At 45.8% G+C, this 25004-nt stretch overlaps 1 long non-coding RNA gene across 1 annotated transcript in view; it reads left to right on the top strand.

Moving 5' to 3' along the window:
- The window catches only part of LOC115333392, an 86610-nt gene that overhangs the window by 36451 nt on the left and 25155 nt on the right, over positions 1 to 25004 (top strand). Inside the window, exons 16-19 of the long non-coding RNA XR_005930929.1 lie at positions 2212 to 2305; positions 3977 to 5329; positions 12536 to 12673; positions 14919 to 15146. This is a non-coding gene — a long non-coding RNA (uncharacterized LOC115333392). The remainder of the gene's footprint in view (positions 1 to 2211; positions 2306 to 3976; positions 5330 to 12535; positions 12674 to 14918; positions 15147 to 25004) is intronic.

Genomic DNA, 25004 nt, shown 5'->3' with positions numbered 1-25004 from the left:
GGTTCCTGGCCTTCCAGATTCCCAGACAAACTCAAAAAAAAAAAAAAATCGGTAGCTAACAGATGTAATTATTGTAGCTGTTCATTGCTTTATATGCCAGACCTCTGGAGGAGGAGCAGCACAGCAGGTTACTGGGTCACAAGCAAGTGAGAAAGAAAAATCCTTCATCAGAGTCAGGTCCAGTAGGGAGCAAGTAAGTGAAAGCTGGTTTTGTCTGTTGAGCAGAAGAATTGGAAATTAAGGTAGGATAACTTCAGCAGTCACCACGCCGGGTGGAGGAGGAGAGGCTTTTCCTGCAAGCGCAGTCCAACAGGGCACGTGCCTGATGCAGAACCACGAGAAGACTGACAGAGCCCCCCAATCCAAATGGGTTTTGTAGGAAAATACACGAATTTCCCCACAGACAAGAGAGATATTCACGTCAAACCAAAGGTGCGTAAAAACAGGGGTTCCAACCTGGTGCGTGCCAAAGTGCCCCCCCTTAACAGATAGTGGAAAGAGAGAGAGAAGTTCCTCCTTGGATGCTATAAAATAAAAGAGCAGGATTTGGCCCCTTCCAGCGGCCCCAGGGAGGCAGAGGGCAGCGCTGAACGGCAGCTGGGTTCACATGCTTGAATCCCGTTACAGGAGGGCTACTAATTGTCAGTTCAAGCATGCAAAGGATTAATTGCCAGCAGGTGTCAAAGATAAGAAATTTCTCTCTGATCCGGGCAGGGGGTAACTATGTGTATTCTCCTGTATTGTTCTCTTCTTGCCATTGTTCATTAGAACATTAAGTGAACCTCTACGTGAGGAAGTGGGATAAATAATTTTGCTGCTGTCAGTAAAGAAAAAAAAAAAATTGCAAGTCTTCAAAGGGGAAAAATTGTTAATTAGGAAATGACTACATGAAAAAATACAATTGTGGAGGCCAGACAGTTCTTAAAGCTAGCCTGTAGTTTTACAACCTGCCTGCAGCAAAGGGTTATACGTAACCCGCCCCAGCAATTTACTCGGGTTCCTCGCCTCACATTGTCGGAAAATGAGTGAATTTAGGCAATTAGTAGAGCTGGCGATCGCCAGGGCCCTCCCGGTCGTCACCAGCTCCTCATCCGCATGTGGCTGCCCTGTTCTCTCCATCTCAGCCCGGGAGGTCGACGCGCGTGAGCCGGGGGTCCTGCCGCCGTCACCGCGCCGCGCCGGCAGCGCGGGTCCTAACTCGGTGCTTTAACGGAGGGGCTTGTCCCCGCAGAGAGCAAATGGAGCAGGATGCTCTTTAGAAGGTGATTCCCCCCACTGCCCCTGAGATCTAGGTTGCCTTTTCTCTGTTGTCTTTGCAGAGACTGCGGGGAGAGCGGTTTCTGGAAGGGGTTGAGGCGGGCAGGGCGTTTACTGCGCTCGCAAAGGGAGCGAGCTTGCTTTCAGCAGGAGCATCCACGAAGGGAGTTACTGCTGAGAAATAGCGCTCTGCAAATTCATGCTTTAGTTTGCTCTCTATCCGCACGGACAAATCCTGATAAGGTCACTAATGAGCTAGCCCTAGGCATGAAGAAACTAATCAGAGCGGTCTGGTACTAATTTGCAGTATTAAACCCAGCACCACAACAGGAATAGCCAAGTTAAAGAGGAACAGTTTAAAATCCAGCGACCCTTACGGATTCTTAGGACACATACAAAATACATCATTTCCATCATCGTTTCAATATGTGAAAGAAAAGTCATGGCACCGCTGTAATAATGGCAAAGCAAATGGAGCAGTCAGAAATAATTACCTACACGGTAAGCACCAATGTTGGCTGATGGGGCTGTTCCAGTAGATGTGGCTTCTTTAAGGGAGTTTCTAATGCAATAGGTGATGCCGCTAGATGTGGTTTCTTGATGTGGGGGAAAAAATGTTGGTACTTGGAGTCATAAACCAATGTGGCTTTAGGAGTTTTGCCATCACCCTCAACAGGAGCTGAGGCACAGTCATTAATTGGGAACCTCTATACAGCATTTAGATTGATGAAAATGGACAATGGACCTTTTGGGGTATATTTAAAAGGAAAAAAAAAAAAAAAAAAAGCCCATTGCCTGTAGCCTTGCATGCCTTTGCAAGCATAAGGCTGCCAGCCCACACACCCCATAAAAAAAGCCAATGCTTTGTTTCAAATTAGCACCCAACTTCTTGCCAAAGGAAGCAGAAGCAGCAAGCCAGTCATCTGAGTTTCTCCGTCTCTGATCTCCCAACAGGCCACTTCGGCTGAGTATCAAAAGCAAATGCCTGTAAGGAAGGACATTTATTCAGTGCAGAAGAAACACACTTCTTATGTGCATCTGCTGAACAGTAAGTCTTGACTAACCATCCAAGAAATGAGAGATCCCTGTGCTTTTTGCATGCCTTCTGTTAAAGAAAGGCTGTACATCTTTGATAGATTTAGAAAACAGAAACAATGCTCAAATAGCGTTTCATGTCATTCTCCAGTTTTCCTTCTTTTCTGTAAATGTCATTGTTAGTGCTTGTGAAAAGTCATTAGCAAGGAGTCCATTGCGTCCCAAGACAGGTTTTAATTATTTTCCCTGCACTAAACCAGTTTCTTAACAGTATTGTGGAAACCTTTATGTTTTGATTTCAATCCTAAAGTAATTAAGGACAAATTACAGATCAATGCAACAACATTTCTCTTTACTTGTTTGTTCATTCTCTAAAAGAATGGTGCTTAGAGGAGGCACTCCCTTGAACAACTATGCTGAACAAGATCTCAATCTCCTGAAATAGCAGAAACTTGCTGTTGGTCTTTGCTCAGTCTCTACATCTGTTTTGGACCATGTCAGTGATATCAGTAAAGTGAAGTAAAAGCAAACGTGATTAAGTGTAGAGGAAGCCATAATGAGCATTTCTGATTTTGACAGCTGTCCTTGACATCATGCTTGTCAGTCTTCTGCAAGCCTGAGTGATACCTCTAGTGGAAAGCTTGTGGAGTCCATTTTCCCGAGCAGCAGAAGAGGTAGCTTTCCATCTGTATAGGTTTATTTTCCTTTTTTGCAGTAAAGGGAACATACACTCAAGCAGAATTTGAAGTCACCGGCAGAAAATTAGGCAGCAAGATCACATGAATGCAACTGGAGGAACTGTAAAGGCGTAAGCAATGGATGGAATAGTAATGAGGGAGTTAGATAAAAGACAGGGAATATGTAGCACTTTGAAGAGTAAAAGATAAGCAAAGCAAAACGTCCAGTGGATGTCCTGGTGACAGTATCCCAGCAACAATAAATTCTGCTTGTGATAGGGCAGGCTGAGAAAAAGCTGGGGACCGACAGTTTCCTAATCTCCTGCCAAAAAAACCTGGTCACTGGTACCACTGCATAATGTTCAGTGTAATGTGTAAAACTCATATAGGTATGTATGACTTTTATGCAGCAGCTACTGCCAAGAAAATTATTCAGAGAGATAGAAGTTGACAGACAGTACTGATGATCTGCGTTAGAGCTCTTTGAAGAGGTATCTGTCGGCTGCGAGAATTAATTTGACTTCCAGTTCAGGTGGAAGATGCTGACAAAGAAGTCGTATTGCTGCATGGGCAATTTTGGGGTTATGTTTTCTGCATAGAAGTGATGTTGGCCTCTTAGCTTATCTGCTACCAAGAAAAAGGAACGGGATGGCTGGTTGCCACATGGATCAGTTTATCAACGTAACAGGGTCTTATGGACTAAAATAAATGGGAATTTCCTGTGGATGACCATCTGTGTGGCACTAAAGAGTATCAAATAGAAGAAGTTTCGCACATTTTTTGAGGAAAAGAAGAAATGAGGGTCACGCAGGTATACTTGGGTATTCTGCCAGTGTAAGCAAAGAAAGTGATAAATAGTCAGATGTCTTAGAAAAGCCTGAGTGGAGGAATAATAGCCATCAGTAGTGAAAGACATTGAGTTAGATGGATTCCCACTTCTAGGAACTTCCTATGTTTATTACTGATGGCACTGAAATTTTATTTCTTTCCTTTTTGTACTTCTCCAGTGATCTGGTTAGTATTTCAACATGCAAAGGCAGGTGATGGAAGGATTCTGGAAGGAAAGTGAAAAACGACATAAAGGAGCTCGAACAACAGCTGTGCACTGGCAAGGAGTACAAAGAAAAGTAGGAAGAACTGGAGATAATCCTAAATGACACAGACTTTGTTTTCCTAGTTATCGCTAAAACATGGTGGAAAGAGTCTCGGGAAATGGCAAGTCACTATTTCCACAGGCTTTCTGAATCTCTGAGCCTTTTTTCCTTTATCTAATATCCTAGACCTGATTTGAAAGGTACCTGAACACCAAGAGGTTCTGATTAGCATATAGAAAATGCACTGCTCCCCTATTCAAACTCTTGCACATCTGTCAAATTGGAAAATTCTGCCCTGTATCCTCCGGTGAGAGTTAGTGAAATGGGTGTAGTGGGTTCTCACAGGGAGAGGGAGGCAATGTGCAAGTGGGTAAGTATTTCAGAGATTGCTCCATGGTGAAATTGTCTCAGGCAATGAATAATTTTTTGACTTTCTAAAGGTCATTTTAAGTTCCCTTGAACTTTTAAAGTTGGCTATTTAATAAAATAAAAAGAAAGAAATATTAGTATAGATAACTGTCAGCCAGGTGAGATATCCTGAGAAATGCTCTGGCGGGTTATGCCACTTCAGCGACAGCTTTTGGGGAAGAGAGCAGTCAGCAGTGCTGCCTTCCCTGATGATCGTCTGAAATTGAAATACCGTCTGTCCCTCTTGCAGCATATTTAAGTGGAAGTTCATTGCCCCGCTGGGTGCCCGGATTTTATAACTGACCTCTGAGAAGTAACTAAGCCAATCTTCTGTCTCCACTTCTTTAAATTAAAGCCCAAAGTCTGGTAGTCTGAACTGGCCAAAGGCACCAACTTTTAGAGTGGAAGAGACCAGGCTGGGTCCTGCCCCTTTTTTTCTAGGACCCCCTTAGGGCAGCTCTGGGTGCTTTTAAAGTGATTCGTGGGGCTGATGAGGTGCTGTCGTGCTGACCATGGCTATTCTTGGATGTTTGGTCTTGGAAGTTTGGTGCTCCGCAGGTACCAGGTCTTAAGCCCCCGGTGGTAGCGAAGGAGGAGCGGATGGAGGCTGTGCTTGGTGGCTTGGGAAATGGGAGGCTCCCGCGATGGAGAAGGCTGCAGGCTTGCGGCTTCGGGCACCAGGAGGAAAGCTTCTGCTCCACCTGCAGATCTGCAGCTTGGGAATAGAGTCAGCGCCCTGGCAGCGGTGAGCACCCGAGCTGGCAGAGCCCAAGCCCCACACCAGGAGGGTCAGGGTCAGCAGCCAGACCGACACGGGTACTGCTGGAGGGAGCAAGGCAAAAAGCAGTACGCAGAAAGGTACCCACAAGTACGGTTTTACATGCATCAAAACCCCTGTGATTTAAAACAGCAGAATGATGTTTTCCTTTGTTGTTAGAATAACTTCAGTTCCAGGTATGTAGATTTTTTTTTTTTTTTCCTTCTTTTCAAATCTGCAATCAGTGTTTGCCAGAAATGAGAAATGGATTGGTTTTAAAACGGTGCTGTGCTCCAGGTCAGCTTGATAACATGGGAAATGGCAGGCTAATGACAGTTTAACACCAATTAACAGACCACTTTATAATAGATTAGCATTCTGAGTCTGTTCAATTGATAATTACAATAATTAACTCTCTGAGCTTGCATGCACTTTTGAACAGAAATTTGGTACCTTTGTTTATGCTGAAGAAGGAAATGCACAGAGCAGGCATGGATCATTTGAAGTGTTATAGTCAGTCAGGATCATAAGTGTACTAAATTCGGGCTTGCTGGTGAAATGTGCTTGCAGGTGACATCCTCCCAGGTGGAGGTGACTATATAAGTGACTATTTCAGCCTTAGCTGAGCACAGCTGCAAGCAGAGACTGAGATTTAACAGGTTGCTGTGGTTCAGATAAGCTGTGAAAGGCATTTGTGCTGCAGAACAGCTCTCTTCATCCTTGCTTCAGGATCCCTGGTCTCAAACTGATGGATTTCCCACCTACTTAGGCCAGTTATTTTCAACATTTAGCACTCGTAGCTGAAGCTGCTGATGCTTATAGTGAGACACTCAAAAGAGCTCAACATCCAGCGTGACTGTGTCCTGAATTCTTTGGGAAAGCTCCGTTTGGTCTTGAATCCTTCGGGAAATGCGAGTGCTGCTGCCGTAGTGATTCCTGTAAATGGTTTATGGAAAGGTGCTGGCACCCACGCGTGACGGTGGTTATCTATGGGACCGGAGGCAGAGCATGGAGAAGTCAGTAGGACAGACCTGCTGGCTCTGGGGACATGTCACAGGTCTCTGGTCACATTGTCTCGGTGGGTTAATGGTTGCAAGATCTCCTTTGTAATTCTTGGGTTCCTGTTGACTTTATGCGTCTCATTTAATTTCATTGACCTCTCTTAAATCCTGCGAAATCTCCTTATGAGAAATGCACAAGGTGAGTTCTATTTATAGTGGGGTTTTTTTTAATATTCAGGCAGTGGTCAGAGCTAACACAGCAGGGGGACCTTTGCAAATGTAGCCTGTTTGGCTATTTCTTCAGTCCTGCAGAGATTAATAAAATAAACCATTTGGAGCAGGCAGCACCAACCCTGGAGAGCAGTGATCCAATTCCCACTTCCTCCAGAGGAAGGATTGGATTTCAGTACCATTAAGGAGCCAGGATCTGTCCTGGCAATGGGGAAAAAGAGGTTTAAAAGAAAAACTGGATTTTTAGACTAAAAGCGTACTGTTTGGATTGTGTGGCTGGATTTTGTCGTGCCATGCTGTACCAGAATAATTGGACATATGCACGGTGCAGCAACAAAGCTGGGTGACGGTGGGTTTGTCAAGGAGCTAAACAAGGCTCCTGAAGGCAGAGACTGCAGTTAAAAATTGTCATCATCTTCCTTTACCCCAGCAGAGCTCATGTCCCCCGTTCTTGACATTTCATAAAATCACACACGCAGTGAACATCACTGTTCTCGCCTTGTTTGAAAACAATCTACGGAACAATAAGGAGGTGAAATCATAAAGGTAAGTGGCATTAACGATGCTACACTTGTAAATAAAAAAGCCTTGACTTTTCCCAGGAATGGCTCACTGGGGTTTAAGTATTAGGAGGGACAACGCTGTGATCTGCACTGTCCTGGTGGCACATCCCTGCCTGTAGAAATCGCAGCAGAGAAGATCACGCAGAAGAACATCCCTGTGGGATAAAGTCCTCAGGTGTGTCTGGGTACCGCATTGCCCGAGTGCTGCGAGTCCTTCGAGAGGGGGCTGGGGCGAGGGAGAGATGCTGAACCAGCTTTAGCTTGTTTAGCTCTCTTGCTTAAGCCTGACAGGCTTGGGGGTGCAACTGGGGCCCCATAATAACATTACAGCTCCCTGGAGGGTGGCACGGCTGGCTACGGAGGAGGAAAAGCTGCCTTATCACAGGGGACTTTGAATAGATGGCTTGTACTTCTAGTACTAAAACGTGCTCCGACCTTCTAACGTCTATAGTTCAGATTCTTAAATTTATGATTCGTTCTGGAAGAGTAGCACGTTTGACAATCTCGACAGAAAAAGAGGGAGTTAGCATACAACACAACTTGGTCGCTAAGGGATTAAAGTAAAAAATCAATGACATGTATATAGGGTGCCTTAAAAGAGCCCATTTCATAAGGCTGAAAGCAATTTTGGCCTAAATCAGCTGGGAAAAAGAATTTGGCAGGAAAATGGCAGTAATTAGGAAAGTTGACTAGGAGTTCAAGATTCCTCAGTTGAGGAGGATAGCTGCTGCTTTGAGAAACCTCTGCCTTGTTCAGAAAATTAGAAATTTATTTCCCTTCAATGTTACCAAAGAAGAACTTTTTTTCTTCTCCCGCTTGTTACAGGGCATTCAGTTTCATCGCTTGCTGCTCAACAGAAGGTAAACCCTCTGCTGATCCACTTAAAATATAAATAAGTCGTGCAATGCACTCTGTGGGGCGTGGAACAGATGTTTGAGAGCACAGCTGCTAGCTGTCCTTATTGTTAGTCACTCACAGCTTTTTAGAGTCTAATATCTCTCTGTGGTTATATTAAAGAACATTTTCTATCCCCAAAGTGCCTTGGATGAGCTCTTCGGCTCGGGGAGTCTCTGCATTCCCTGGCCGGGGACGTTCTGCCCTTGGCATTGCTGCCTGTCCTGGGGAGAAACCTGCTCCCCTTTGACTTTGATGTGTCTCACTGATTGAGGAGTCGGGTTGATGGGCTGTAAAAGGCACCACTTTTAGTTGTTGTCAGCAAAGAGGCTGATTGCTGACACAGGTGATAAAACGGTTAATGAAACGATGGGATCTTCAGAGAAGCATCAACTCTTCCCTCCCCAAAAGGAGGTGGTGGGCCAGGTCCTCGGGTGAGCAAAGGCAGCAGAACTGCTGTGGATCAGGCTTGCAAGACACTAACTCTTGCGAATAATACCTTATTTGCTGCTTTCTATGCCATATATCAAATATTACAGTTGTTCTGGGTTTGTGTCCCGGTGAGTGTAAAAGGAGGACAGATTTCAGACCTCTCGAAGAGTCCTTGTCTGTGATTGAAAGCCTGCAGACAAGACTGTGTTTCTAACAAACGTCTTCATAATACTTAACATTCAATAGAGTAAAAGGAGAATAATGAGCACTGCAGCTATCCCAGGTTAGTAATTACCACTGTCATTATTAATTTTCCAGAGCAATCTGGTCAAATGAGTCATTATTATCTCAATTCCTTAGCCAGGGCTGATTGATTCTTTCTCCCTGTTGTGACTAATTTCATATAATGTCTGAGTACACTATAGAACTATAGAGCCAGTGTAATTCTAATGCAGAATAATTCTAAATAACCAAATCCCTTGCCTACAGCTCTGTTTAGATCTGATGCTTTATACTACTTAATTGAAATAAATACCCCAATCCTGTCACTCCCCACTCTCCATCACAGTCACCAGAGTTCCACTGGAGACACGGATTTACATCAGCCCGGGATCTGGCCTGTGTGTTTCAATGTTATATCTGTGTTGGCACCGACCAGGAGCTTCACAGCACCTTGCAGAAGCAGCATGGCATAGTCTGAAAAAGGTGCTTATAACCTTCAGCATTTCCTGATGTTCATTTCAACCATTTTCAAGGAAGGAATACGTTGGTTAGTCTGGTTGTGTGGCTTTTTTTTGGAGGAGAGGCTAAACGTGATGGTTTTCCAGCTCTGTTTCGTTAGCTCTCTGTCTGCAGTCGTCTGTCAGCAGACCTAAGTATGAAGAAGTTCACTGCAAGATAAGGAGAAGGATCTCTGTGGGGATGGTAATATGTTTCTTGCTTCTACGGAAATGATAAGCTAGATGAGGTAGAACGATTACCTTTCCTTTAAAAAAATTGGAAACCCACTTCTTGCATTTTTCTTGTGCTGGAGGGAAGGAAGGGAGAAGGAGACAGCAGTTATTTTACAACTTTGACCTTTTTGTCTCCCAGACTTCAAACATGATCAGACTGGAGAGGGAAAAGAATAGACTATAAACTAGGAACAGCGAGCGGCAGGGCTGTAGGTGGTACACTTAGCATTGGACCTTTTTTTTTTTAGACTAGGAAGATATGATGGTTTAATTCTGAACCGACAGCCTAGAAATCTTTTTCTGCATTGGTAGGGAAGACTCACGTGCTGCTTTGGCAGTGCAAACAGCATAAGCAATGTGCCTCTCGCCCTGCCAGAACAGCCGGGCTCTGCAGGCACGGCTCAAACTCTGCAAGCAGCTCCCGAGCTAAATTTTACACGTATTCGGCAAGCGGGAACGGGGCCAGCAGGCTGGGTTTTCGTGCCCGAGCTCTGCTATGTGCAAAGCAGCAGAGAGGCTGTTGGCTTCATCCCGTGTGCCGAGTGACCTTTATTCCCGGCCCTGCTCGGAAAGGAGGGATGAGAAGCTCCGTGTCGCTGCTCTCGGCGTGTCTCGGCTTCGCGTTCCTAAAGCCAGCCCCTTCCCCAGCGGTGCCAGGCTGGCTCGTGTCTGCACTGACATTTAAGGATACCCCTGTAGGTTGCTCTGGACTGGATTGGGGGAATTAAAAATATTGAAGTGGACAGGAAATAAATGAGGAGAGGTCTTGCGACATTTCAGTATCTTGGCCACGCAGCACTCATTTATTTCTGCTGGTTATTTACTGAGACAGTTCCACTTCAGTCCGTTACTGCTGAATTAAAAAAATATACTTTCACAGCCTATGAAAGCAGAACTTGGTTGTGCACCCTGAACTCCTCTTCGCTGAGGCGTTTCAGTATTTAAATCCGTCGGGAGCGTGCGTTGCACCAGGGACAGATTCGGTCCGCAGGATTCAACCAGGGAACTGTCATATCTCGGTGTTCACAGGCATCCTTTTGCTGCTTGGGGAAACCAGGCAGTGCAACTTGTACCGGGTGCTTTGCCGGCACCTTCCCCTCGAGCCGGGCTGGGTGAGGCCGTGCCGTCCGCGGCGCCCGCGTGGTCTCTGGAGACGTCGTGTTTCACTCCTCACCCCGGCACCATCCTTGTTCTTGCCAGCCCTGTGCTGTCTTCTTCCCTAACGGGGTGTGTCCTGTCCTATTCCTCAAGGTGCATTGCATAAAAGCTGTAAAATGTATATTAAAATTTTATGATTTCCAGATTTTAATAGGAATACTTCATAATATTAGTGCTGCCTTCTTGGAAACATGTCTCTATGGTAAATTTCTGCTTTTTCTGATGTTCCTCCCAGCCATACAGATTCAGTTGGCAAGAAGAAACTAAGGTGATAGTTTTACATGCTATTTTTTCTTATTTGCAGTAACTAATAATAACCTGTTTATAGTAATTATCACCCAAGATGTTTACTAGTTTTGAGATGCTGAAATTAAAGCAAAGCAAACCTTGAACTAATTAGAGGGACCTTTTGGGCACGCAGAGTCTGCTGCTGAAGTCAGCGGTGGTACCTCCTCCGTTTGCGAAAGACGAGCACAAAGCTGGTGTAGCAGTCGTTGTCCCAGAGCAGGAGCTGACTTATGTCTAAACCTCTCCTGCATCCAAGCATATGAACAGTTCAGCTGAAATCAATGAAAAGAAAGTATGCTTAAAGGTTATGTTTATAGGGACAACAGGCTGAGGCTTGTAGTAACCTGGCTCAGTAAAAAAAAAACAAACCCAAACCCAGTTGTTGTATTTCAACAATCTGAATATAAGTTAAAGTAAATGCAACTTCTTGCATACAACCAAGCTTAGAGATAAATTTCCATGTTTTTATAATAAATGTTACTTTATGGCAATCACCATATGCTACCTCTAGTCCTGTTTTGAGTATAAATCATAACAAGTGTGTATCCTAAAATGCTTTATTGTCTTTTTATGGCCACATGAGGCTGCTGTTCCTTCCATTTGTGATTAATTTTTTTAATGGTTCCCCCTAGAACCTAAAAAATAATTAAAACTAATGAATACTCTGCAGTGACAGTAAAGGAATGAGCATATTGCATCTATTCTCACTTCCCAGATCTGATCAAAAGCAAGTGTCGAGCTGTGAAGTTGTGACACTGACATTTTGTACTGAGCTTCCGACCACCTCCTGAGACCAAATGATGACTTTGGGGAAGATCATGAATTAGAGTTTTCATTGTTTCACAGGAATAGTGCTGAGAGGGTAGAATTAAAATTAGTTGAAGTCACAATGTTTATTTCTTGCCGGAGTCATCTTAAGAAATTAACCTAATGTGTAAAAGACTTTAAGACAAACAGCTTTTTTTTTTTTTTTTTTTCCTTTGTCCTCACCCCTGGCTTCAAGGTGTGATATATTCTATGTACTAGGGCTGGCCAGACTATTTGTTTCAACCAAATCTTGTTGGGAGTGCAGCCCCTTTTTATATAAAAACCTGCCAGACGTATGCACGTTTGTATATCCAGGTTGGTGTAACGTGCCCAGGGAGCTGCGGCTCACCCCCCCCTCTGACAGCCCTGCCCTGTCAGAGCATCTCCAGTGCTACAGTTAATGGGAACCTGGACTCAAAATCCAGAGCTGTGACTCAAAGCAAGAATGCTGCCTCATAAACATGGTTCTTATCTGCCCTCCAGAAACATGTGGGTTTTTTGGTTTGGGGTTCTTTTTTTTCCTCCAGTGCACTTGGCCTTTGAGCTTATGCATGTGTTTTGCATGGGAGCACAGCCAGCTTTTAGCATTTCTTAAAAACCTCCAAAATTCACTTCTCAAAACTAATATTTATCCGTAAAGGATGTAATTAAAATGTGTGGAGGGGGTGTTGCTGTGCATATATCTGCCACTCTCTGGACTTCCTGCAGCTCTCAGTGCCTTTGAAATGAAACTTAAGGGGAATAATTGACAACAAAGTGCTAGACAGGGGTTAAAGTGTCATTACTGCAGGAGGAAACCTTCAAAGTTCCCATTCAGTGGGGGACTGGCCAGGGCTGCAGCCCACGGGGACTGATGAAAAGCAAGCTCCCCAGGCAGCAATTTGCATGCTGTCACCTACCTTCTTTCATTCATATATATGCACACACGTGAGCACACAGGGGTTTGAATTTATTGTGAATTTTGCATGTCTGTTTTGCAGGCCAGGAGTGACATTGGCTTCCCCAAACTATCTCCTCCTTCTTCGTGCCGGAGCAGACTTGCAGCCACGCAGCGGAGCAGGGTCTGGGCTCTGCAGCACCAACCTTTCTGGCCACTAGACTTCTTGGCCGGTTACCAGGTACATCAATAAATACCGTTCTTCTACTAGAACAGGTTTAATTACAAAAATAAGCCAATAATGGATAGTAAGAAAGTATCATTGTCTGCATAACTGCTGGGCAAATAAGTTACCCTACATTTAGGAAGTCAGTGGTAGAGCCATCAAATTGAATCCCAGCCTTCTGAATTCCAGTTTGACATCTTAAGCTTGACACCATTGCTTACTCTTTTATGCCTTATGTTGGTTCATTTCTGGTTATAAGAATTTTAACTATTTAAGTCAACTTGCTTTACAAGCCAGACAAAAAGAGGGCTTTAGGAAAGCACTTGTTAATTTCCAAAGGTATTTGTTAATCGATTCTGAAGGGAGAACCAGTTGTAGTCAAAAACCAGAAAGGTATAAGAAAAAAGCGTCATTGAAGTCAATGTCAAGATACTGCCAGGTGGTCAAATGTTACCGTCCTGACTCCTTTTTAAAAAAAAACTTTGATGACCATAAAGTTGCCATTTTCTGTACTAGGTTCTCTGTGAGCTTCCCTCCGTACAGTTATACAGTATCATGAGTTAAAGTGAACCAAATCTAAACTGTTGTGGCATATAAAAACAGCAAACAAAGGAAGGCAGCTTTTTTCCCTAACCCCCTGAGATTTATTCTGACAGTTTGCAACTAGATGAAATGGATAATGGAAGTCCCTTGTCACAATAACTCAGTTTAAATGTATTGTCAGATTAATAGACTCAGTTATCCACTCTTCCAAGGAGAAAAATGACTTGTGGTTTCAAATCATGCGCTCGCTCGTGGCATCCCATCAAATTAACCAAACAGGCCAAATTTAGACTCCCAGCAGAGGCCAGGCATTTTATGCGTTGTGTCATAAAAATGAGTTTATTCCTTTATTTTTAATGCCGGCCAAATGACTTCCAATCGCCACAGCAACATCCGTCGGCGACTGCGCGGCCGACCGCGGGGACGAAGCCCCGGTACGGCGGCGGTCCCGCGCAGCCCCGCTGGCTTGGCCCCGGCTCGCGGCGGGCGTCGGGAGGTGGGGATGCCGGCGGGACGATCCACGTCCCTCTCCCCGTGCCCGGGGAGGTCGGTCCTGCGTGTTCTCGCCCCATCCCTCGGCGGCGCCGAGCGCCCGAAGGAAGGCGCGCGAGCCAGCTGATGGGGCTACGGCTGAACCCGGGGGGTAAGGACCGCTCGTAGAAGGGCTGCGCGGCTGTGTTTTCTGCTGCCTTAGGCTGATACGGAGGAGTGGGAGTTTACAGCGGGCGGGAACGCGGCTTGCTGACTTTCTGCGGAGTTTGTAAAGCGTTCTGGACGATTTACCACAGCCGGCTCACAAAAATACCTGCGGGAAGGCTCTCCTCGTCCTGCCGGCTCCAGGGAGAGAGCACGTTAGACCATGTCTATTTGTACCTCTCTTGTCCTTTCACTAAACAATCGCACGAGATAATTTCACTCTCTTTGCAAGGTCACGAGTTGGCTCAGCATCAGACACAAAAGCCCTCACTGGGATGTGTCCAGGCTGGGCATTCACGGGCTGTAGGAGCTACAGCAAACCGTTCAGGGAAAGGACAATTCCAGTATAAACGAAGCAGCCCCTTTTCCAAAGCGGGAGCCCTTTGCGGCAGTGGGACTGGGACCAGCGGTGACATTGGTGGCTGGGGCTGCCCCGGCTCCAGCAGTCCCTTATTGCACAGCACAGGGGCTACGCGCCTGCACGGCTGCTGTCGCAGCTTTATTTGGGGTCAGTCGGGGGTTTTCAGGGGAGTTTTGAGATTCTGGTTTGCGTGTTGTCAAAAACCAAATCTGAATTTGCAGCCCATCCGTCTGTCGCACGTGGTGCTGCGTTTAAGAAGCAGGGTCGTTTATTAACGCATGTGGAGTGAATTATCCCGGTTTACATCTGGAGAGTGGCAAATTGTTGGATTTAATAGCTGTAAGCTCCTCTGATCTGCAATCACTGTCTGCTGGATTTTTTGATCTGACAAAGCATTGTGTGCAGTACTGCAAGGATCCTTCCCCAGCCTCTCCGGGGGAATCCTGCTGTCAGGCTGCAAATGTACAGTGCATGAAATGTGTAATTTTGAAGTCTAAACCTCTGAGAGCTCACGACACTCTGAGGCAGCAGTTTACCTTCAAAGTGGCCTCTCTGCCTGTACTTACCACCTCTTGTGATTTACCACTACTGCTCACATTTCCTCCACAGAAAGCCATAAGGTTTGCTTTCTAAAAAATATCATCATCTTCTCTTAATTAGGCATTTTCACACAATGAACCATATGGGAGTCAATGAAAAAGGTGTCAATGTGCAGCGCAGCCTGGCCCTGTGGATGCTGATTGATAAAGCTGGTGGATGGGTAAATCATCAGCTTTGAAGACTGGATTTTCTTCCAAAACCATCGAATAAATAAGACAAGCAGAAGAACTAAATGGCAGGGAGGATGTGCGGCGCAGCTCCTTCCCCACGTTACCAGAGGTTGCTCAGGTCAGTGGGGTTTCCACCTCAGCGTTTTCCTTCTCTGTGATTTTTTTAAGCCTATTTTTACTAATTGCCCCCTAAATATGGCTGCATGTAAGTGGTTGCCCCTGAGAGGATGAAATAATGCCCAGCTCGGTGCCTGAGCATGAAGTCAGTCAGTCAGCTTATCTCTTTTGCAGTAGTTGTCTATAAACCACTTCATACAGAAAGGTGATGAGACACAATTTCATAAATAAAAGTTCATAAGGGGTAATGGTTTTAAACTAAAAGAGGGTATATTCAGACTAGATGTAAGGAAGAAATTTTGTACAACGAGGGTGGGGAAACACTGGCACAGGTGGCAGATGCCCTGTCCCTGGAAACATTCAAGGGCAGGCTGGAGAGGGCTCTGAGCAACCTGGTCTAGTTGAAGATGTTCCTGCTCATTGCTGGGGGGTTGAATGTGAGAGACTGAAAGAGTTAATGTCTCAAACATTGTGGTGGGGCAAGTTCTGCTTAAAGACAAACCCTGCACAGCAAGGAGCCAAGGTGCAAAGCCCATCAGCTCAGGCATCAGGGACAGGAGGGGGAGGGCGTGCCGGAGGGTGCGCAGCTCCCCGTTCTGATAAGCTGTTCTGATACAAAGATCAAACAATGGCCGTGTCTGCAGGGAAGGAGAAGTTACTCCACAAATGACCCCCAAGCCCAAAGGCTCACAAACCGCTCATTAACCTGACGAGTTCGGGTGCCCGCCCGCAGGAGGGGCACGGATGATAAAAGGACACAACCTGAAGCCCTGGGCGCGCAAGCCCACCGGGACTGGACCCCTCGGCTGACTGACTGGACCAATGCTGGACCCAGGACTGGTGAAATCTTTCTCTCTTCCTTTTTCTCTCTCTGTCGTTTTCTCTCTTTCCTTTTCCTTTTCCACAATCCCTACACCTCATCCGTTTCAAGATATAAACCGTTGACCAAGTCTGAGACTAGGAGTGGATCCAGCTGCCCCTGGACCCTTCTCTGGGGAGGACTCTGGAAAGCAAGGGGGTCTGCTCTGAACCTCGGGACTCAACGGGAGGGCTCTCCTTATTCCCTGAATCGATGTGTATGGTTACACAGTTTACAGAAGTAGTCTTATGCCAATTCCTGTTGTGAGAAACCCTGCCACCTACTACCACGCCTCCCCAGTTCAGTTTGCTTTTGTCATGAATAAAATCTTTAACTGATTGTTTGGTGTCATTTCACCTTAATTTAGCCTGAGGGGATTTTGAATTAAACACGACTCCCTGGTCTGTCCAGTCTGGGTCGTGACATTGGACTAGATGACCTTTAAAGGTCCCTTCCAACCCAAACTGTTCCGATTCTATGATAAATCATGGGAATTTTTAACTAGCTTAGCCTTTGCTCTTGCAGTCTTACCTTTCCTTTCCCATTTCCCATCATAGCTGATGTGCTGGCCCTCCTCTTTCTTCTGCTTCCCACGAAGCCTCCATCTTCCATTTTGTCTTGTCTTTGCACATCTCCATCTTCCATTTTCTTCAAGAACATAGATACTGTGCCACTATTTTGTATTTTTCCCTGCAAAGTAACGCAGAATTGTTACAGAGATTTGGTCTGTGATCTGAATTCCTATGTGAAATTATACACGCATTGATTTAGAAAAACACTTGAAGAGCACACAGTCAACAGCAGGTTTGTGTTCAGTGCTGTCCCACACCAGGCTGCTGCAAAAATGTCTTCTCTTCTGAAATGTGTAGGTTGCTGTGTCATTTGTAAAACCTCCCCTAGAATGGTTAATTCCCAGGAACACCTGGAAGGGTTCTCCACATGGCTGAAATTGAAACCCACGGCATAAACAGTGATGGAAACATTCGTGCAACCCTCCCTTGAGTAGCAAAATTGCTGAGCGTAGCATATCCCTGAAGCACATGGGGCCTCTTTTATTTTAAACTGTAACCATGAAATAGGAAAAAAGCCCAGTGAACCAAAAGCTTCTGCCTTTTTATTTTTGCTCTTAACATGTAGAAATAGAAGCACCTGCTGCCTGCTGGGCTTGTTAAATGTCTTTTTATTTTCATAAATCACCAGGTAGAATTTGAATTATTTACTCGGTAAACTCGAGGCTACATTAATTTCCATTCTCCAATTTTTTGTAACCAATTTTTTGCGCATTAGCTTTGGAGCTGTTTTCCACCCACCTTTTGTTCAGTGCCCACCTTGGCTTCCCGAGCAGGGTCCCTCCCCTTGGTGACTGCAGGGGTTTCGTGAACTTCAAAAGCAGCCTGAAATGTCAGCCACACGCAGCCTTTCTGCAGCCGCTAAATTATGGATCAGAATACAGCAGATCAAACAGTTCAGAATTATTCACTTGTGGGTCTTTGCTTGGTAAAGCAATAAAAATCTCTGCATTTCTTCTTTGGTAATATGTGGGGTGGTTGTTTTACATGCTCGAGAGTAATGTTATCAGGGGTATGGGGGTGTGTATGTAATTTTTTTTTTTTAAGCGAGGCACTTCAATCAAAGCTTCATTCTACTGTAAACCCAATTAGCTTCAGTCTGCCAAGTCAGCTTGACTGTCTGCAAGAATGTATGTAAGGCTATGAATAATTGCTAAAGTCAAGTTTTCTTTCTATCTAAGAAATGCCATGAGGCTTTTGTTACCACTAGATAAACCCTCTGCACTTGTCTCTGAGGTTCCAGCTGACGACACCCGTTCAAAAATCATAAATGTGTTTGAATAGTATTCTGTGTGTCAAGAGGCTCAGTAAAAAGCAAGTGCTTTCTTTGCTTTGGAGCAGAAGGTTGCTGAACCCAGATCCAGGGCTCCTCCAAATGCTCAGGGATTTTGCCATTAGCTTTAGTGGCAGCAGGACTGAGAATTTACATAGCTTTATTGCATGTGGCCGCAGAATAAGCCCATTACTGTAGGAAAACAGTAGCAGGGCTGTCCCCTGTGTTATACAAGAGGAAAGGTTAGAAAATTAAACGCTCCAACAATACGTGTGGAAAATGGGTCACCTACTTTGTGCGAGGAAGCGCACAGGATGCTCTCGCTGTATTTTAATATGCCGCGTGCTGGTTTCTAGCAGTTTGGACATGGTTTCCCAGCCGGGACGGTATCATGTGAGACTGTCGGGCTGTGCTGGTGTACAGGGTGCTGGTTAATCGACACCCCCGGCTGGGGGGGACAGCCAGCGGGCTGGGCGGTTAGGGACGATATCGGAGGTGTCTATGGGACGCAGCTGCTCAACCCACCCAAAGCCAGGCGGAGAGGGAGCTGTTGGCATCACCTGCTGTGAATGGCTTCCAGGGTTCCTCCCCATCGCTAAGGTGTGTGCTGTGGGTCTTCTTGCTTTTGGCCAGCTGGCGAGTAGAGGATGTATTTCCTAAGATAAGAAAGGTTGGCCATGTTGATATATTTGGTTCATTTAAAGAGAACATGGCTTCCCCATCTGCAATGGGTTCCCCCTTAAATATTTACTTGCCTTTCCGCTGTGCATGCATAATAACCCTATTTTTCCCTCTCTATCTATAGGCCACCTAAAAAGTTGTCAGAGGGTGGCGAGTCATCCATCTAACTTGAGTTGAGAGTCCCCTTCTCATTTTTTAAATTGGACCGTGATTTCTGTTCACGTCCCTCAAGGATGGTCATATTCCAATGACATCTTGAAGACTCTCCAACTGTTTTCTTTCCAAAAAAATTATTCTTTAATTTATTTTCCTTCAAGTCTAAGGTTCAGAAAGTGATATAATACTCCGTGTGATGGCCATTGGTGGTGAGCTGTGTGACAAGATGTCAATGCTTCAGGGAAAAGGTTGGATGTTTTGCAAGATTTGAAGATGTTCAGATTTTTATTACTTAAGTGTTAACTGATGTGTATTTACACTGACACACACATACAGGCAGCATTTTTTTTCCAGATATGGCATTATATAAAGCATCACAACATTATTCCATTTGTCTTTTGTAATGTCTGCCAAAAGTGATATGCTTGCACTAAGACTGAAAAACTTAGATATGAAAATATTTCCAATGCTACAGGGGAAGATACGATTTTGACTAATTTTGTTACAGCAGGTACATAAGTGGATGGCTGTCTTGACAACTATGAACTAAGTTGCACAAAGTAGGAGTGACAGTGTGATTCCCAGCAGCAGAAGTCAGTGCCACACTGGTTTGTCACAGCTCCAGCTTCCCTTTTCCTACACGAATAACGGTGGTGTCTATTATCCCCCATACACAGTGATCTGTCAACAACTACTTTCTCAATTACTTCTAGTGTGTATGTGGGGGTGGCACGCAGGAGCAGGTGATACCTGATAATAGTACATTATCAAGAGGTGAAGGTTTCATTTTCTTCAAATAGAAACCATGTCTGAATAGCTGCAAGACTCCCAAACACTGTGAAATCTAGAGGGAAATTTTAGTCTTAGCTCTTTCTGTGCGATTATCTAAAAAACACACATACATCCCTTTTCTTTTGAAAAATGTATTGACAGACCGATGACTACTGCTCCTATATCTGGGTGTGAACAACAATATAGAGCCCAAGAAGACTGGGTGGTCCTCTAGTGACTCTTCCAAGCAGCGTAAAGCACCATGTAATATACAGGAATAGGGGGGGCAGCCCTCAAAAATAGCCGTGAGAGGAGTTTCAGTCGATGGAGGACTGGTCCCAGGCAGCTCTTGCTCAGTAGTTGTTTGTTGCTGCTAGGGAATTAAAACCACAGGTTACCGTGATGAGCAGTAATTCAACATCATGATTCAGTCGGATCCTGCCAGTGCTTGAGGACATGACCACAGCAATGTTTGCGCTGTCAGTCCTTGGATCCTCACTTCTTGCCAGGCAGACCTCATCACTTCGTTTTTGCCTGGAGGCTCTTCAGAGCACCCGCTGTTCATCTTGGTCCTTGGTTCTGGTGGTATCCAAGTAAGTGTGATTTATCTGGAAAGAAATAGTAGATGCACTAAACTTGGTAGTTACTATTTATTGAGAAAAGCCATTGTTACTTGAGGGGTTTTTTTGGTTTGGTGTGGATGCAAGTTATTTTAACTAAAAGAGGAGGAACGTCAGCCTCCCCTCACGAGCTACCAAGAGCAGCAAAAATTGTCAAAGGGTTATGTCGGGGGGTACAGAAAAATGGTCATGCTGCTGCTTCCCTATTTTATTAGTAACCATTTTGGTAAGTTCATTACCCAAGGACATTATCACAAACTGTGTTTTGTCCTGGCTGATTATGCTGTTGACTAAAATGTCAATGATAGTGCATAAAACACAGCTGAGAAATCAGGGATAATTTCAGTAGCTATTAATGAACTACAGCCTTGCTTAGCTGATAGAGTCTTCAGAGAAAGGAAAGCTAAAGAGATTTTGTCTTTTTCAGTCTTTATACTCCCAGTAATATTACTGTTATCGATTAGGCGCAAGAGAAGTTTTACTCCTATTTATTTTAATTTCTGGCTGATTACAGAGTCTGTGTGCAAACTCCGTGCATCTCAGCCGAGACGCTCAGGGCACGCATCCAGGGAAGCCGGTGGGAGCCCGGCCAGGGCTGGCTCTTCAGAGCTGCGGGAAGAGCTGCACAGAGGCAGGCTGTGGCAGCGCACAGCCGCGGGTCGTACTGCTCCGCAAAACCCAGGAGCGCGGCTCCAGCTCCTTCGGCATTTTCTCGGGGCCTTTTACTTATTTCCTGTTTACATGCCGCTGCTTGGACTGAGGTTTTATAACTTTTTGCTATTAAAAAGATACCAGGAGCCTAACTCAAGTTGGGTGTTGTGGTGGGAATGGGTGGGATGTACATGTCGGCAGAATTCAGCACGCGTATCTCAGCGTTTTGTAACTAAAGGGAGCTCTGGAATGGAAGAACATGTGGAAGCTATTTCAGAAGATTTATATATACATATATATCTATATGGTGCTTTAAATGCAATTAGGGAGATTCAGCTAAAGGTTTTACATTAGCTCATTAAAGCATAGCAGCTGTAACTGATCCTCCCGGCAATGAACTGCAGTTTGCTAAATGAGGAGAGGCTGCATAGCTGCCCTGCTCCTGGCCATGTCTCGGGGCTGGAGTATTCTGGGAGGGGGTAGCAGACAGGCTCCTGCAAGGAATCCCAGAAATTTCCTTAGATGGATTTAGCAGCACGATATTTGATATAATCAATATATAGAATATTGTTGTTGTTTCTAGTCCGACAAACGACTCAAGCAGAGGGAGCACAGCACATGCGGCCATAGATTTGTGCAGAGGAATTCTGGCAACTGGACTGACAATTGTAGCCAAAGAATAAAGTGTGGTTTTTTTCACTTCCTTTGAATGTCCAAGCACGTGCTGTAACTTTTGGATTCGTTAGAAGTGATATGGAGGTATTCTGCGGTATGCAAAACCTCCATGTGCCACTCCAGGCTTTGTCTGCAGCATCCGTGGTCCTCCTGGGAAGCAGAACTTATGTGGCCCAGAGTCTCCGTGCATCCTTGGCATAGGCTATCTCAGGAGAGGGTATTTCAAGGACCCAAAAGGGTACGCTGTGGTTTTACCTGCGGGACCATCTCACTTTTCTGATTTTTCTCCCCATCCCGCCGGGGCGGCGAGTGAGCGAGTCGCTGCATGGTGCTTAGTTGCCAGCTGGGGTTAAACCACAACAGCCCTTTTTTGGCACCCAACGTGGGGCTCAAAGGGTTCAAGATAATAACAGATTTGACTGGAATGTGCTAGAACAAATTTATACCTGTTATTGCTGTTTAGCTATTAAATTGACAGGCTTCTGTGCTTGCCATGGGGCTTACTTGCCTTCCTGTGTATTAGAGTCTAGTGCTCATTAGTGGCTGCTTTTTGCTTTTGCTGCTTGCTGTGCTGCTGTACTGCTTATCGTCTGACTCTGCTGCGCCTGCAAACGTTTTGATAACAGCAACGGCGATGCGCCTGGGCTGGCAGATGGCCAGGGCATCGCTGGTGTTTCTGTGCTGCTGTACTGGACGGGCTGGAACTCCAGCGTGAACTCGAGTTGAAGGGACTGGGACCTGCGGATGAGTCCACGCTGGAGAAGGTCCACCTCAAAGCATCCGTGGCTGTGGACAAGTCCGTGCTGCAGCAGGTACACCTTGAAGCATCCGTGGCTGTGGGTAAGGCCAGGCTGGAGCAGGTATATCTCCAAAGGCAGTGTGGCCCATGGAGAAGGCCACGCTGGAACAGGCGCACCTCAAAGCGACTGTGGCTGTGGTTAAGTCTCTGCCGCAGCAGGTATAGCCCTGAGGAGATGTTGGCTCATAGATAAGGCTCCACTCGGAGCAGGTACAACCCTAAGGGACTGCAGTCTGTGGGTAAGTCCAAGCCAGAGCATGGGCAAGGCGAGGAGTTCGTTGCAATGTTAAACCCAATGGTCTGGTCCAAATGGACCGGGGGTGGAGACTGTAATGGAAATACCTTTAAATTGTTGTAACCTGGGATTTGAGTTGCATGTTATAGGAATTACTCTAGCAGGAACCACCTGAACCAATGGAGGAGAAGCCTTACAAGAAGCAGTGCAAGGGCAGCAGTGACCTGATGTGAGCTGGCTTCGGTGCCCGGTAACTCCACACAACACACCACCTTCCCTGTCCTGAGTGACCACCGTAACAGATGGAGCCCAAAGTCATGGACTAAATGAACTCGGTGGACATTTTGTGGACATTTATGGACATTTTACAGACATTTCACAGGGGTGGTCCATAGACTAAAGGAATGGTATCTGTGTATTGTATTAAAGGATGGGAAGGGTGGTGGTGGGTAATGAGGATGTACTGGATAGTGTGGGACCTGAGCATGTTGTAAATGGTATGGAATAAGGGGTGGAGAATGTGCTGGTTTTGGCTGGGATAGAGTTAATTTTCTTCACAGTAGCTGGTATAGGGCTATATTTTGGATTTGTGCTGAAACAGTGTTGATAATTCAGAGATGTTTTAGCTATTGCTGAGCAGCGCTTACCCAGAGCCAAGGGCTTTTCTGCTCCTCAGCCCACCCCACCAGCGAGGAGGCTGGGGGGGGCACAAGGAGTTGGGAGGGGACACAGCCGGGACAGCTGACCCCAACTGATCCCAGGGGTATTCCAGACCATAGGACGTCATGCTCAGCAGATAAAGCTGGGGAAGAAGGAGGAAGGGGGGACGTTCGGAGAGATGCCGTTTGCCTTCCCCAGTCACCGTTATGTGTGCTGGAGCCCTGCTCTCCTGGAGACGGCTGAACACCTGCCCGCCCACGGGAACTGGGGAATGAATTCCTGGGTTTGCTTTCCTTGTGCGTGTGGCTTTTGCTTTACCTATTCAACTGTCTTTATCTCAGCCTACGGGTTTTCTCACTTTTATCCTTCTGATTCTCTCCCTCATCCCACCGTTGGGGATTGAGCGATCGGCTGCGTGGGGCTGAGTTGCCGGCTGGGGTTAAACCACGACACACCACATGAATGGAAACAACGGGACAGCTTGGAGCTCTTGGAGAGTCCTTGGGACTGCGGCAGTGGTACCAGGGCAGTTAGACAGGGCGGTTGGTTCCGCAGGAGCCCTGAGCCTTGGGAAGCCAAATTCACCAGATCTGCGGCAAGAGCCTGCAGGATTGCTTCAGCTCGGGCAGTGACCTGGCCCTGCCAGTCCTCAGGACTGTCCAAGTGGAACAGACACGCTTTGGCCACTCGTCACTTCTGATGGCTCAGCTCCGCTCGGCTGCAGTGTAGAGCCAATTAATTTTATGAATCCTATTTGTAGCTCATGTTCCTCCTTACATAATCCTCATTTGTTTCAAATGAGCAGAGAGTGTGCCCCTGAGATTCTAAACATACCTCTTTATTAAAGTTTAAACAGAAAGTGTTACCTACAGAAGCTAAACTTAGCACTAATGTATGAAATGAGATGAAGAGAATCCTTTTAAATCTCCTACCAGGTGTTAGATAACACAACACTGTAAAGAGAGGGGGAGAAGGCGACTGCATAGCGTTACGAACATCAGCATTAATGATCTATTGTATTTATTTCTCCAGTAAGCAGAAGTAGATTAAAAACAAAAATGCAGAAGTTAATTGGGTGATTGCACAGCAATCGGTCTTTGCTTTTGTTCTCCGCTCCCTGTGAAGCCATGTGCTGCCGGAGCGACAGCTGTGAATAACAGCACGCAGCTGGGGCAGCGTCTTTCTTTACCGGCGGCATCAAACACAGGGAACAAAAACAATTTTAATGAAGCCTTGTCCCATTAAAATCTCGGGGAGCGAGCAGCCCGCAGCGGCCAGGCTGGAGCGGTCCTGCCGATTCCCTCCCACCACCCCGCCGGGGATGCGATCCCAGCCCAACGGGCCTGTCGTCTCCTCGCTGGCCTCCCTCGGTCCTCAGGAGGGGTTTGGAGAGTGTTTCCAGAGCAGTTTTATAGCTGATAAAAGGCAATTGGAAATCGCGTGCTATTGCCACGCGACACGAGGCGTCTCAACGCTGCTGAGGTTGCTGGATGTCCGAGTGGGGACATCGGTCTCACCTGCCGGCTCCGAGATTCCTTTCACAGGCTTGTGGTTCATCTTCCAAGGACATTCCAGTACAAGCCGGCGCGTGAGAGAAACCAGATTGTTTAAGGTATTGAAGATTTTAACGAGCCAAACTGAAAAAGGTTCAGCTTTTCTAATAAGCACACAGTTAAAGAGCACAAGGAGGAGAGAAAGGCAGCAGCCGCTTCACAGTTCAGGAAACACCAGCTTCCATTGCCGTCGTGACCATGGCACACCTCTCCGAAATCAATGAAAGTCAATTCTGCCTCAGAGTGATAGATTGCTTTGAGATCTCAGTAGAAATTTTCTCCAAATTGCGAATTGGATGAGGGTCTTACAAATTATGAAAGCCCTAGATTCAATGCACGTTAATTTTCTAGCGTATT

This window comes from Aquila chrysaetos, chromosome 20 (genome assembly GCF_900496995.4).
Source record: "Aquila chrysaetos chrysaetos chromosome 20, bAquChr1.4, whole genome shotgun sequence".
In the NCBI taxonomy this organism is placed as follows: domain Eukaryota; kingdom Metazoa; phylum Chordata; class Aves; order Accipitriformes; family Accipitridae; genus Aquila; species Aquila chrysaetos.
Note: the sequence above shows the minus strand (reverse complement) of the source record. Positions and strands in the feature narration are given on the sequence as shown.